The sequence below is a fragment of the Metopolophium dirhodum genome, chromosome 9 (assembly GCF_019925205.1).
Source record: "Metopolophium dirhodum isolate CAU chromosome 9, ASM1992520v1, whole genome shotgun sequence".
NCBI lineage: Eukaryota > Metazoa > Arthropoda > Insecta > Hemiptera > Aphididae > Metopolophium > Metopolophium dirhodum.
The window spans coordinates 14,115,045-14,130,487 of NC_083568.1; the positions used below are offsets into that span (position 1 = coordinate 14,115,045).

At 24.1% G+C, this 15,443-nt stretch overlaps 1 pseudogene; it reads right to left on the reverse strand.

The window, feature by feature from the left end:
* Nucleotides 1–1,662: 1,662 nt before the first annotated feature.
* On the reverse strand, nucleotides 1,663–10,549 carry LOC132951722 (Wilms tumor protein homolog; annotated as a pseudogene).
* Between the last annotated feature and the right edge of the window lie 4,894 nt (nucleotides 10,550–15,443).

Below are 15,443 nucleotides of genomic sequence, written 5' to 3' on the forward strand. Positions count from 1 at the left end.
TAAAAATGTAATATAATATATATTTAATGAAAAAATTTTTAAAATAGTTTATATTTATGTTTATTAAAAAAATATATAAAACTCAATATAGTGTAGATATATATATATATATTTAATTATTTAAGTTATAAACCTCTATCAACATTTCAATAAACATTTATAATCAATGGTACACAGATTTTACATTAAACATAATTGGACAATTATATTTAAGTGTTGCTTATCAATATTATATATATTACAGGTATAGAAAATGAATATAGCTATCATAACTAACAGAATATATTTTTAAGTTATACCAAACTAACATTTAAAAATGTTAAGAAATTTAAATTAATTAATATAAATATAATAGTTTAATGAGTACATTTGTAAGTAATTTTAGTTTTATTTTAAAAAACAAGGAAATGATAACCTAAAAAAAATTCTTAAAAATATGACTAATAATATTATAAACTTTTATAATTTATTATAAGTTAAATGTCATACATTTACATAAATGACGGTAGAGTCTACAGAACATGTTTTGTATTAATAATGATTAGAATTTAAGGTTGAAGATCAGTCTTTAAATTTAATAATTTTTGAAAGACGTATATTGTTTATAATTTTATTGATATTTCCATCAGTAACTTAGTTTATTAGTACCTATAATGCGGATATAATATTTACAAAGTTGGTTTATGTATATTATGTTACGGACAATGAGGAGAATTCAGGTATTTTATGAAATACCTAGTTTTATAGTTTACCCATAATATAATATACTAAGTTTATTATTTACAATTTTAGTTTATCGAGTTATACAGCTATATAGTTTAGTCTCTTTGAGAAAATCAATTATATTTATATTTGATAGTAGATCTGATCCTATTTTGTCGGGTTTATTGTGTAATGTAGTATTATTTCTTGTATTCATCATGTTTGTTGCCTTTGGTAATGATGTGTTTCATTGTTTTTTACTCCAAATTATCAAAATAAATAAGTGGTTTGTTTTTTAGATTTAGGTGGTTCATTATAGTTGCATCCATCCTTTTTAGATCTAGGATGTACCTTATTTATGTATTGATTTTTATTGAAATTGATTTGGTATTCTAGATTTACAGTGTTTTTGGCATTTGTAGCAAAGTATATATTGTAAATGTTTTTTTGTGTCGGCATATGTGTTTATATTTAAGAGTGGGTATCAGTATTGGACATTTCATGATTAGCTTTTTCTTTGCAGTTTATGCTGCTGTGTCCGGTCACCAATACCTATATAAAAAATTCTATTCCTTTCTCACAAATTAGTAGGTTTTTCTTGGACAAGTTTGATATATTGGAAAGGATTGTTGTGTATTTAATGCTGGTAAGACTGCTCAGTATAATTTGCTGAATACTAAATGGGTTTTTTGTGTTGTTTTAATTGTAAGTTATTAAAGTTACAAAAGTTATGAACTATTATAGAGTGTGATTTGAGGGATTCTTTACGTTTAAATGTTTTTATACAAAATGAACACCGATATTGAGGCTCAACACCACACTCTTGTCGACAATGACGATACAATGAAAACTTTTTTTTATACGTTCTACCACAATAACTATTTGGACATATCCATCGACCATTTTGTAGCTGCGCTATTCCTATAAAAGATAAGATTATAATTAATAATATAATAAAGGTTAGGTAGGTACTTACATATATACATATATGAATTTATTATTTAAATAAAAAGCGTTTAAAAGCTTATAAAAGAGTCTTAATTTATAAAGTTAAATAATGTATTAAGTGTGTAATACTTTTTTAAATTTTTTATTTAGCATTTTGGGTTAAAATCCAAAAATAAAAGTTATATCACAAGTCCATAAATTATAATAATACCACAATTATAAAAGGATAAGATCTAATAAAAAGTGTAGGTCTACAATTTGTACACAGAAGTTTTTTATGGTAAAGGCCAATGTTATTAAAAGGTAATCAATTTTTTTCTCTTCTAATATGCACTCTGCAAGTAACAATGTACAATTTAACAATAAGCTATTGTACAGATGATATAAGCTGGTTATTTTTTGCTTTCACACAGACAATTTCCAACCAACTTCAAACTCATTCCGTTCTTATGTCCTTAAAGTATATGAAATCAGTGGCATATTTACAATTTTTGTGGGAAGTATATCTTATAAATATACAAATTATATGAATAATATGAAGTAATATTTATATTGAAAGCAAATGCAACAATAAAATAAAAATATTAAACGTGTTCCACATCATCTACTCCCACAAATAGGCCACTGTGCCAAATTGGAGATTAAAAAATAAAATCAAAACTTTTTTGCATGTTATAAACACATTTCTTAAAAAAGTTTTCACTCCAGTTTTCTTAAACCAAGATGTTATTCCAATATAATCAAGTATGTGATGCCTATGGACTTCTAGACTATACCTTAGGTACACCATATTGAAATTCAACCGCTTTTAACTCTATAAGTTCAACAAAAACTCAAATCGTTCTATTAAAAAAAAATTACTTTATTATTATTAATAATACATATCCCTGTTTATGCCAATTATATGCAACAATAGTAAATTAATGACTAAAAAAATTCAGTTATTAAAATGACAATTATAAATGACTAATTCTATAATGAAAAAAAAAACTTAATACATACTAATATAAGTCATATAACCACATAACTATACTATTATACAGGGGTGGCTATTTATCTTAATTTTGGGAGGCGCAAATTTATGAAGCTAATTTGAAGCAAGCCATTTTGTTAAGAGATGTTTATTAAATGGTTTATAAAATGAAGACACATTTTTAATTTTATATATAAAATAGCAAATGAAGAAACATTTGTTTAACATTTATTTATTTAATTATTTATAGAAATAACTTAGAGCTTTTAGAAACTGACTTAAGAGCCACGTGCAGCTCACGAGCCTCGTTGTGGCCACCTCTGGTATAATATGTAATAATAAAAATAATGAATAATAATATATTATTATAGTATAGTTATAACCTACGTTTAATTTTTTTACATTTCTAATAGACCATGAATAAGTGCTCTGTGTGTGTTCATGTTTTGTATTTTTGGAAAAGTTTTATCACATTTATCACACCGAAATGGATGAATCACCAAATTTTTTGGTAATAAATGACTGCGCAAATGTTTGTTCAAAGTGTTGAAGTGTTTAAAAGATTTTGAGCATACAGCACAAACATTTTTGTCAAAATCACACTTTTTTTTGTTCCTGTTAATGGCTTTATATTTTTCAGTATTGTTTAGTGTTTTTTTTCCAGTTCCTGAAAAATAATGAACAACAAAATAATTAAAAAAAAAAAAAAATACTGATATAAACAATTATAAATATTAATATTTTATCAAAGTTTTTAGCAATGCATACATTGTATAATATTTAATTTACTAAAAATTACAGAAAAATTTGCCTTGATGTTAATAAAGCGTAAAAAAGCGTTGAAATATTATAGTTTTGAAATGTAGCTATACAGTACATCATTGGCGCAAATAGGGGGGGGGGGGGCTTGGGGGGGTCTTAGTTCTCCCAAATGCCGGTCAAGTCCCCCCAGTTCAAAATCTAGTAATTAGTACTGATTTTTATATTCTGTGGTACTAAGCAATATGGCCTATGGGGAGGGGGACTTGCGTCCCCCCAAAAAATTTAGTCAATTTGCGCCTATGCAGTATATCAATATGTATATTTTGTATATTGGTATCTAATGCATTAATACATTTTAAAATATAGATCATATAGGTAGTGTACTACTAGTATGTACTGCATATAGGGTCTTGCTAATTTACTGTTATAACAATGGCAAGGAGGACTTATGTTCAACCCCATCAATTGTTTAGCACTAAATTTAAGACCCTTCATACATTTGAGCTCCAAAACTTATTTTAAATGGAGAATTATTACAGAATGAACAAACAATAAGTTTATTTTATGAAAATCATTAATATTAAATTGATAACCATTAAAAATGTGAATATATTTATAATTTATATATTCGGTTTTTCAAATATGTGGACAAAATGTATGAATACAAATAAACTATTATTGGTATTAGGCTAAGTACATATAAAACAATATAATTAATTATCAATCCAAGTTTTAAATGCAAAATATTTTATTACCTACCTAGTTTATGTCACCATCATATAAATATATTTCAAATTGCATTTAGAATTGCAATTCAAATTTGAAAGTCAAATATATACTTACTCAATTTAACGATCAATAAACACATTATAAACCTAAGTAAGAATAAAACCAAATAAAATTACTTGGAGTAGAATATAGAGTAAAAGCGCTTAATAAGATTCAATAATAAAAAACCTATAGTATAAACATAATTAAATTCCATTTCTTTATCTAACATTTTAGATAATTATGGAATCATTTTATTATTAGCTGGTGAATTAACCTTGGAGTTTGTTGTGTGTATGTATTTCTGAAAAAAATATACATTTATAATCATTTTAGAATAAATTCAAATAAAGAAAAAAATTTCAAATATTTCAAATTGCAGATTATCACATTTTAATTGATTGTATTATGTACAGTTTCAAATTGTATTCTATAAATGTACCTGAATATTAATATAAATAAACAAATATTATATGTATTTGAACATACATAATAAAATATATATGTTCCAGTTAACATTTTATTAATATAATTAATTAGGTATTAATCTGAATCCCCAATTTGCCATTCGCTATAAAACGCATAAACTTCATTTGGTATATTAGGATCGGAAAGTCTATGTATAGTGTTTTTGTGAGTTTTCATGTTGTCCTTGCGAGTGAATTTCTTTTTACAAATGTCACATTGAAATTTTGGTGAAACATCACCGCACGATAATTGGTGACTCTTCAAATGACTACTACGCTTGAAAAATTTGAAACATTTCGAGCAATTATATTGAGGGCCAACCCCACACTCTTTGGCCAAGTGAAAACTTAAATGGGCTTTGCGTTTGTAGTTGCGGCCACATTTCGGGCACAACCATCTTTCATCTATTAACAAGAAAAAAAATATAAAGTAAAAAACACAAAAACGTCGTGGCTGATGTCAACCTATCTTCTACATATCAACTATTACTAAAGAATAAAGTACAAGCACAGGATATTAGAACTTCTTTGATGAATAAAAACAAACATAGTATAATAATTGATACACAAACCAAAAACAACAAGCAAAAATATTTTGGTTTTAGATATAGAAATAAGTCATGTTTAAGTAAAATTCAAAAATCAAAATTAAATGAATGTGTAATATAAAAATGGTGTCTTATAACCTACAGGTATATAAAATGTCTAAAAATGTATTTAGATTTAAGCGTACAAAATCTGTGTTGTTTAGATAAGCGTTACTCAAATAATTTGTATTAACTATTAACAAAACCCTTAAATATTTATAACATGTATAAAATATAATCGGCTATCTCCCACCATTTGTTAATAAGTATAAATGTAAGTATAGTATGCGATCTACCAACGTTGTGTATTCTACTATAACTGGGATTTCCTATCATTATGGTTATTGTTAATTTATTATAATTCATAATAATATATCCATTTTATCTTGTTACCTTTCAGTGTTAATATCATAAAACCAATGCTGTTATAGGTAATAACAGTTTATTTGGTTTAGGTATCGCTTGAGATGTATTATAGTAAGTTAGCATAGTTTATTTATAGACTACAATTAAAATACTATACTTTTTAAAATGCTTGTAAAAGAATTTCATCGTTTATTTCCTAATAAAGAATCTGGTTAAAGTACACAGTTATAAATAATAATTATACAAATTCTTTTAATTTTAATCTATCATATCATAATATGTTATTTTATTTTATTTATTTTCTGTAAGATAACTGAATTGAATAACATGTTTATTGTAGCCCGCATATTATACTTTAATTATTATTACGGTAAACCAGTTTATTGGTAGACCAGATATTTTGTTCAAAGCGCAAAAAGAAATTTACTGGAAAGATAATTATATAATTATTTTTATATCTCATAAACCCAGTTATAATGACCATAAAGTGTATAATATTATTTAACAAAGGTATTTCCTCTCACATTGACTATAAAGAAGTCTCACTAAATCCCCTCGCCAGATGGGTATATCATCCTTTTAAGCGGGATTACAGATTGAGCCCCGTCCAACAAGAGGTAAGCATAGGTACTATTGGAACCAGAGTATGGCGATCAAGGTATAAAAGAGTCTAGGGAGCAATTACACATACACGTAAATGAAACTGAAATAAAAAGTACATTCAAGTTCTTGCTTCAAAGTGTCTTGTTGCCAACCTTTTAGTCTAAAATTAAATGTGCCACACACATGCACATAAATATTATAGTAAAATTTATTTTTTCCTCTGCTGTTTTTAATTTTACAACTTTGACATACCAGAATATTTGTGTCGTTTTTATGATCTACACAAAACATTCACAGCACTTTTATGGTATCAAATATGTTTTTCAATCAATTTATGTTTCTTCAATGAACTATTGCATTAGGATATTTTAGGTACCTAGCCAACTAGGTTATCACATATTGAACTATGTTGTTAACATAAAATTAGATTAATGATTTAAACTAAAATGCGATTATCGTAAATCTAATGTTTTATGATTGAATAACTAATAATAATAATTGATACTAATATTGTCAATAGATGCACAAGTAAAGGGTACTTTTTATTTTGTATAATATGTATTTCAAGGTTTACTATTGTCTTTAATATGCTGATAACAACTATTGAGAAAATGTCTACAAAAATAATGACAATCCTTGAAAAATATTATTTGTTTAATATTCTTGTAATAAAATAATATTATAATAAAAATAAAGTAATCAAGTGTAATATAAACAAATAAAACAAATGCATAATTCAAATATATGTTTTGCAAGCTTGAAAAAATAAAATATAAAAACTATGATATATATTTAAATAACACAATATTTTAACAATAAAAACAACAACTGCTGTAATAAATTAAGAATGGTTATTTAGAAATATTAGAGGTCAATTTATTATTTTAATGGTATTTTATTTTAGGTGGATTTAATATTTTAATATAGGGTATGGAAAGCGTTAATACTTATACATTTAGGTAAACATAAAATATAGGTTTCTTCAGTCTGCACAGAATCTAGAACATAAATTATACAATTTATAGTATCGATTTTATGTAATGAATTTATGAATAAGTGCTAAATGTTTTTTGAGATGTTCATTTCTTCTGAAGTTTTTAGTACAAAAGATACAAGCAAATTGAGGTGGAATTCCACATTCGTGCAAAAAATGACTTCTCATATTCTTTTTATGTTTGTAACTTTTTCCACATTTGTTTGGACACCAATATCGTTTATTTTTGATACAATTTGAGACTGCAAGTACAATAAAATATATTATATCTATTATATATAACAAATATTTAAATATCATAGTAAACAAATATATGATTTAATAATTCAGACATTTTTTTTATTCGCATTTCATAGATGAATAAAAACATGCAAATAAATGTTTGTATTATATTTCTTAAATTTATACCTAATTTAATAAATATCACAAACTCCACAGTTTTTAAACAAATTAAAAAAAAAATAAAACTGATGTATAGGAATACAAAAAAAATAAATATTTCTGAATAGATATAAATATTCCTTTTAACTAAAATAAAACTTAATTTAATGAACAGCAGACATATGGTATTTGAGATTGCATTTTTGAGCAAACTTTTTTGGACAATAAAAACATTTGAATTGAGGTTCTTTGCCGCATTCGTACTTCAAATGGCGTGCAACACTGTCTCTTCTTTTATATGATCGACTGCAGTTTGGACAAAAGTGTGGTTTAATCATTTGTACTAAAAATAAAAATAGTTATATTTTATATTCAAACTTCTAATCAACAATAATAAATGATACACCAAATGGACTATTACCCAAGAAAGTTAGTTAAAAAATTAACTAGAAAGTTAATTTTTCTTAACTATAAACCAGTGGTGGGAGTTAATTGAAAAATGAACAGGTACATTTTCCAGTCCATATTTAGGTACCAATCTTAGTGCATGCTGTTGAAACTTAAAGCTATACAGCCTTTGTTATGCAAGCATTATTCATACAGTTTTACCATATTTTTAAGTGCTTAGAACAGTAACCAAATAAATCCGAATATTATCTTCAGAGTTATCATAAATATTGTTAATTATATTCTAAGGGAATAAAGAAGATAATGAATTTTCGAATGGTTGCACTGAACTATTTCAAAAAGTGGAGATACCCAGATCTTGCACCGGACTCTTCAGTTACTCTATGATTGACATAACATAAAATAAATATGAAAATAATAATTTCAATAATAAAGTTTTTCATTTTTTTCAGTCCTTTTAAAATATGAATTCAACAATAACATAATATCAAATATAACAATTTAGAGAATAAATACCATAGAAAAATAAATATTACAAACATATTAACATTTAGAAAAACGATGTTGTTGATAAAAAAAAATATATGAGATTAAGGCAATTATAATAAAAAGCAAACAGAGGACGTGATACCTGAATGTGTTGTCTCCGTCTTACAAGTGCGTAACATAGTAAATTGTATGCTCAACAGAACATGTGTAGCTCCATTAGTTTAAAAACTAGAGTTAATTGATCTCTTATAAAATCTTAAGGTAAAATTATTATCTAGGTAATCTCATAGCCTTTTTATTATGTTTTAATTTAAAAGCGAATTATGAGTATTTTAAAATTGTAAATTGTAAGTACATGTTAAAATACTTATAAATCGCTTTAAAATTAAAATATAATCAAAAGCCCAAGTAGTTGCCTAGATAATAATCTTACCTTTAGATTTTATAAGAGACTCACTCTAATTTTTAAATTAACGGAGCTACACGTGTTCTGCTGAGCATAAAATTTGGAATGTTACAGACTTGTAAGACAACACATTAAGAAATTTTAAGTGGTTCAAAGAATAGCCAAAATGAGGTAGATGTGAAAAAATTCCTTATAGAAATCTGAAAGAATAAGTAAAGAACAATTAAAAACAATTTGACATATGTCACAGACATCTCCATTAAAATATGATATGTGGAGAGATAATGAATATTAAAGGAAAAGTGGAGGGGTCAGGTAAGAAGCCTATAGTGATAAAGACAAACATGAGAGGAAAGAGAAAGTATATGGCAAGTTTTAAGATGTCAAACCCCTAAAATATAAAATAATTACATCATAATTTTATGTATTTATATATTATAATTAAATTAATATGTACTTCAAAGTCACATTAAATTTTTTAGATTTTATGGTAAACACAAAAGAAATAACAATTTCATTTATTTCCATTTTTATCTATTAATCACAATTTCTTCATGTATAATAAAGAACCAATATACATTTCCCAATAGATAAAGAATATATTATACAAAATAGGAGTGTGCCATTATTAATTTATTATATTTTTTTTTTCATTTATTTACAATTATCAATTCATTACTATAAACACAACTAAAAAAATATGTGTAACACTATACACGTTATCCATGTATGAAATAAGGATAACAACTAATGTGTGATATATGATTTGGGAATTTAAACAACTGAATTTTTATTAGATACATCACTAAAAATATTTTTAGTTCAATATTTTTGTTAATTAAAGCTAATAACTTATATTTTTGAAATCGAGTTGTTTTAAAGTTCTAAAAAAAATAAGATCATAGATAGTAAAAGTACTTTTATATTACAAATGTTATATAAAAAAAATTATTTCTTACAGTTACCAATACCTCAATGGTTTTAAGGTTTTAAAATGATTCTATAGTCTCTACTATAATAAACGAGTGTCATATATAGAAAATAAATATGGATATTTCTTCAGACACCTGGTATACCACATTACCACTAAAACACTGATATATTAATTTATCATCTGTCAACATCATGCATAGTATATGCAAATTAGCATTATTGCAATTTATTTAATTTAAATAAAATTAGCTTTGATACTTCTTCAATTGAAAATGTCATACCTGAAAATACAAATGTATAATTAGTTATAATTACTCATTTAAATTTAAAAATAGTTGCTATAATGAATATATTTCTTATTGCTTAAATGTACCTATGTAAATGTATTTATTTATTTATATTACAAATACATCAATTAGCAAAATAACAAATTTAATAACTATGCACTGAAAACTGATATTAAATGCTTTATGTTTTGAATAAAATTAGATATTAATTGCCATCATCATGAATATATTTATTATTTTATCCTCTTCTGTTCTGTGGCTCTGTTTCTGACACTCTGAAAACGTCATGAAGTAGCGACAGACAGTTATATGAAATACCTGTTTGAAGATTAATGTTACAGTAAAAAAAAATGATATTACTATATTAGATATGTTAAAATTATGATATTCAGTATTCTCCATAAAATCAATAAGCTAAAATAATTGTGTTAATATCTTAATTCCATTCTTGGATGGATGGTTTAAATAAATTTAATAATTTTAATAATTTTTAAATATATTATAATTTAATTTATTAAGTAAGAATTTTATATAGTGATATATAATACATAATATATTAGTTATACAAGAATGGACAGACTCAAAGGAAAGGTATGAAGAACTCATCAAATAAAAGTTTACTATTTAAAACAGATTAACTTATGATGTTTTTGTTCAAAATATTTGTACAGATTAAAACATAAAAAATAATGCCTTAATGAAACTGGTAACTTTACATAATTATAATATAATCAATGAAAATTATTCAACATGATCAGCTTTTAACAATTAATAGATAACTTACAATAAAAAAAAAGTTTAATTTCTTTTTAAACATATATTATAATCAACAGTTTACTATACAGATTTGTATGTTTAAATACTTCAAAAATGACAGTAACTTATAAAGTATTCAATTATTTCATCAAATGTAAATATATATGCAAATACTTAACTAGCTAATATTTATTTAGAATATTGGTATCTAAATATTTTTGTACGGGTTTAGTTTTTTGGTTTTTATGATATTGAAATTTTACCATGTATAATTTACTGTTTATATGTAAATACATAAACATGTATTTCAAGATTGTTAAACATATCTTATTAATATCACAATATATAAATTATACAATCTTTATAATTAAATCCATGCAAATAATGATTAGCAATGCAAGTTTTTAAAAAAAGTTATAAAATATACTTTATCTCATTAAAAGTTTATTTGTTCATAAAAAAGTAAAATAAATTTTAATGTCAACAGACAATGTTAGATAATCATATACTTTTTTCACATCTTATACATTATTCAACAGTATTACCAATTTCATTCATAATATATTAATTATTAAAATACTAATAAAGTTATAAACACATAATATATCAAACAATACATATATCTGAAAAATGTGTAAATAAATTCATAAATTGGTGTTTATAAGGAACCAACAATCATTCATATAATTTTAAATAATAATCATTATCAAAAGAACAACATTTAAAGACGATTAATAGATGCTTTTTATAAATGACTAGGTATTAATTGTTATGCATATTGAACCGATGATCTCTAAGTGTCGTATTGCGAGTAAATGATTTCATACATATATCACAACGAAATTGAGGCTGAAGACCGCATTCGTATCGTTTGTGTCTAATTAAGCTTCCCATATTACGATATTTACGCCGACACCCATCACAATGATAAAAACCTAAAAACAAAAACAAACAGAAAAAAACAAGAACCAAATTTAAATACAAAGAAAATAAAAAATTGCATTCAAGTGCACAAACATTAAAAGCAAAAAAAAACACAACAAAATCTATGATACATTGCTGCATTTGAAAAACAATGCTGAGCGGAACTTTTGTTTAACAAAAAATGTTCAAGATTTGTGAAAACAAGTGTTTGCTTTATACTGTTTAAATGAGTTGTTCCTAAGATAAAAAATTAAACATGTTTGTAAAAAGAAAAATAGTAAAAAAACTCCTGCTTCCCTATGCTCAGAAATCAAAGATTAAAAGTAGTATATGATTTAGTTATACACTACTTCAAACATTTTATTAACATTTTAAGATGAGTCAGACATGCTTGAATTGTATAACATATTTTAATCCACATAGTGAATTTATTATTTTAATATCAAAAAATGTGCTATTATATAACATATGCATGCATAACACTTCAAATTTTGAATTAGCATATATCAATATAAAATCATCAATAAAATAATACACCAAATAATATATTAAAAACAATAATTTTATGAACTTGATCTTTACAAATAATATTTGAATGTTTGTGAATGGACCTGAGACTGTAAATGTTGTAATAGAATACATATGTAATAATATTTTAGTAGTAAAAGAAAGTTTGAAAAATCCACTTGATGTTTTGAAATCTATCAGAAAAAATGATTTTAAAGTAACGGCTAACAAAACAATAAAATGTTTTAAGTAATCTTTATATGAAGAAAATATTTACAATTTTATTGAGTTCATAATAAATTGGTTCTTAAATATATTTGACAATTTAATATTTTCAATTCTTAAATAAATGAACAAATATGTAATTAAATATTATAGAAATCAAAATTAAATAAATAATACAAATATATTTATGTAGGAACTATATTTTGGATAATTCAATGTTTATAATATAGGCAGCCCATTTGATTTTTGAATGAATTATTACAGAATTAAAAAAATCAACTCAAAATCTATTAAACACATACATTTTTATCACTTTAACCAAAATACTGTAAAATATCAAATGTTTTGTCTACAGAATTGAGCTGATGTGTTTTGGGAAAATTTAAAATTTAAAATAGTAAATTTTATTTTTTTAGAAGAAATAAATGAATAAAATGATTACACATTGCCATGATGTAAATATTCTACTGTATATTATCCATTAAATTGTTTAAATCTTGACCGCCAAACTGTTTTTAAACTCAAGATGATAATGATTTTACAATGACCTTTTAAAGTTAATGGAAATATTAAACAAACAATTTTAAAACAGGTCATTGATGAGAACTTTGTCCATTATGATTTTCCACACATATTTATACTATAGTTAACAACCGTAAATAAATTGCCAATAACTAAATATATGTTCATGACTCAATATACAATTAATTTAATAAACATAGGTAACAATATGGATACATTGATATGGTAATTACACATGACAATATTAACTTTGTTCTGTCACTAAAGTTTCAGTGATATTAGGCTGGTTGTCAATATACTTGTGTACAGATATCATATGTCGTTTTAAATTTGAATATCTGCTAGACGTCTTTGAACAAAATTGACATTTGAATTTTGGGTTTATCCCACATTCGTTATTCATATGATACGTCAGACTACATTTGTTTTTGTAATTTCGACCACAATGCTTGTTAGGACAATAGAATCTGGTTTCAAATTGTGCAATTCCTGAAATAATGTATAAAACTTAAGAAATACATATTAAAAAACATATATAAATCTCATGTTTTAAAATATTGTTAGAAGCAAAGGAAGCTTGGCATAGAACACGAACACAATACAATCATTGATATGTCCAATAATTAGTAAGAACCCTGAATTTAAGATTTAGCATTAATAAGTAATATAGGTGGACAAAGATCAATTACTTAATTTCAATTTTCATGATTGTCTTAATAAGCTAAAAAGGAGCTACTTCATTCTTGGCAAATAAAATCTTTTAAAAAAACGTACAAATCACAATAATTAAATTAACCTTAATTAAGTAGTCAGGGCATCGATTTATTTTTACATTTACAATTTTTTTTAATAAATCTAACCTTACATTTAAGTCTAATAAGTTCAATATATTACTTAATATTATAAATAATAATTAAAAATGTAGTTTAAGTCCAAATTTATAATTTAGTTATATTATTAAATCTTTATGTCTTCTTACAAGTTTAAACATTTTTCTTACTCAAGTACATTTTTTAGTAAATTACAAATTGTTTTAAAATATTTGCCTGTATTTTTAAATGATCAGAAACCCACATGCGTTTGTTGATTCCGTCACAAACATACAACATAGCAAATATGCGTTAAGCAAAACTGATTTTGTATTTTTAGTTAAACTATTAGAACATATCTAGGATTCTTTTCTTGGTACACTTATATTGATATTTTAATTTTAAAGTGAATTACAGCAATTTAAAGTGTAAAGTATTTCAAAATTTTAAATTGTCGTAACCTTCTTAGAAATTTAAATATTAAGAAAAGCTCATGATATAGCCTAGAGAATGTTCTTACCTATATACGCTTACGTTCACCATAATTGATAACAACACAAAACTTAAAAAAAAGAATGACTGATTAATAATTTGTAAAAGTTTCATGAACTATTAATACATTATTTATCGTATAATTGCAATACTATTGAGTTTTTAATTTCTTAAATAAATAAACATTTAGGAACAAACTAGAATGATTTTGTTGGATTGTTAAAAATGAAACTATTTTGTTTTAAGAAATACATTTTGTAATAAACATGTATTTGTCCATTTTCAGTTTTGATCATACCTGTATTACCTGTAATTAAAGATTAATTAATTTTTATTATAATATTATAAATAAAAAATAAAGCAATTATGAATATTAAAAATTTAATACGTAGATACTTAATATTGTTTTAAATTGAGCTTATATTTTGAGTTCTAAGTATGCATTTGAAAATTTAAACAATTTAAATAATTTAAGAGGTAAAATGCAAGATAGAATGGAAAAATATAGCTGTACATCCATATATAGACGAGGTATTGTGTTCTTTATTAATTGTTTTGCTAAATTCACATGTGTACAAGAAATTGATGTGTTATAAATTTGAGTATTGAATGAAATGGCATCGTATTTAATGAAACTCGGTGTAGTATGCTATGTACAGTAAACATAAAATAAAATAATAATATATTTATTTTTAACATCATATTAAACTGGAAAATCTATAAGATGTATTAACTTATTGCTAAAAAATAAATCTATTATAATCAATACCATATCAGAGCAGAAAATAATCTAATTAACTCTTCATCTTTGTTTAGAATTAAATACAAATTTAAAAGTATGTCAATACACATAAGATACTTTTAGATGCTGTTTCAATAAAAATATAAGGTTATATCTTTTCCTATATAATATAATATACACCCAGTTCATATTTTAATATTATTTTTCCTTAATAGATTAAAAGGCATTGTTTTAAGTTTAATATTTTTAACCTATAAGTTTAGTATAATAAATAATAAACCCATTGCAATAAATAAGAAATAAAATGTTAAGTAAAAATAGCACCGTTTATTAGCTATTTGTCAACAATAATACTGGTAATAATAATAATTTAGGATATATTTATAGTATTA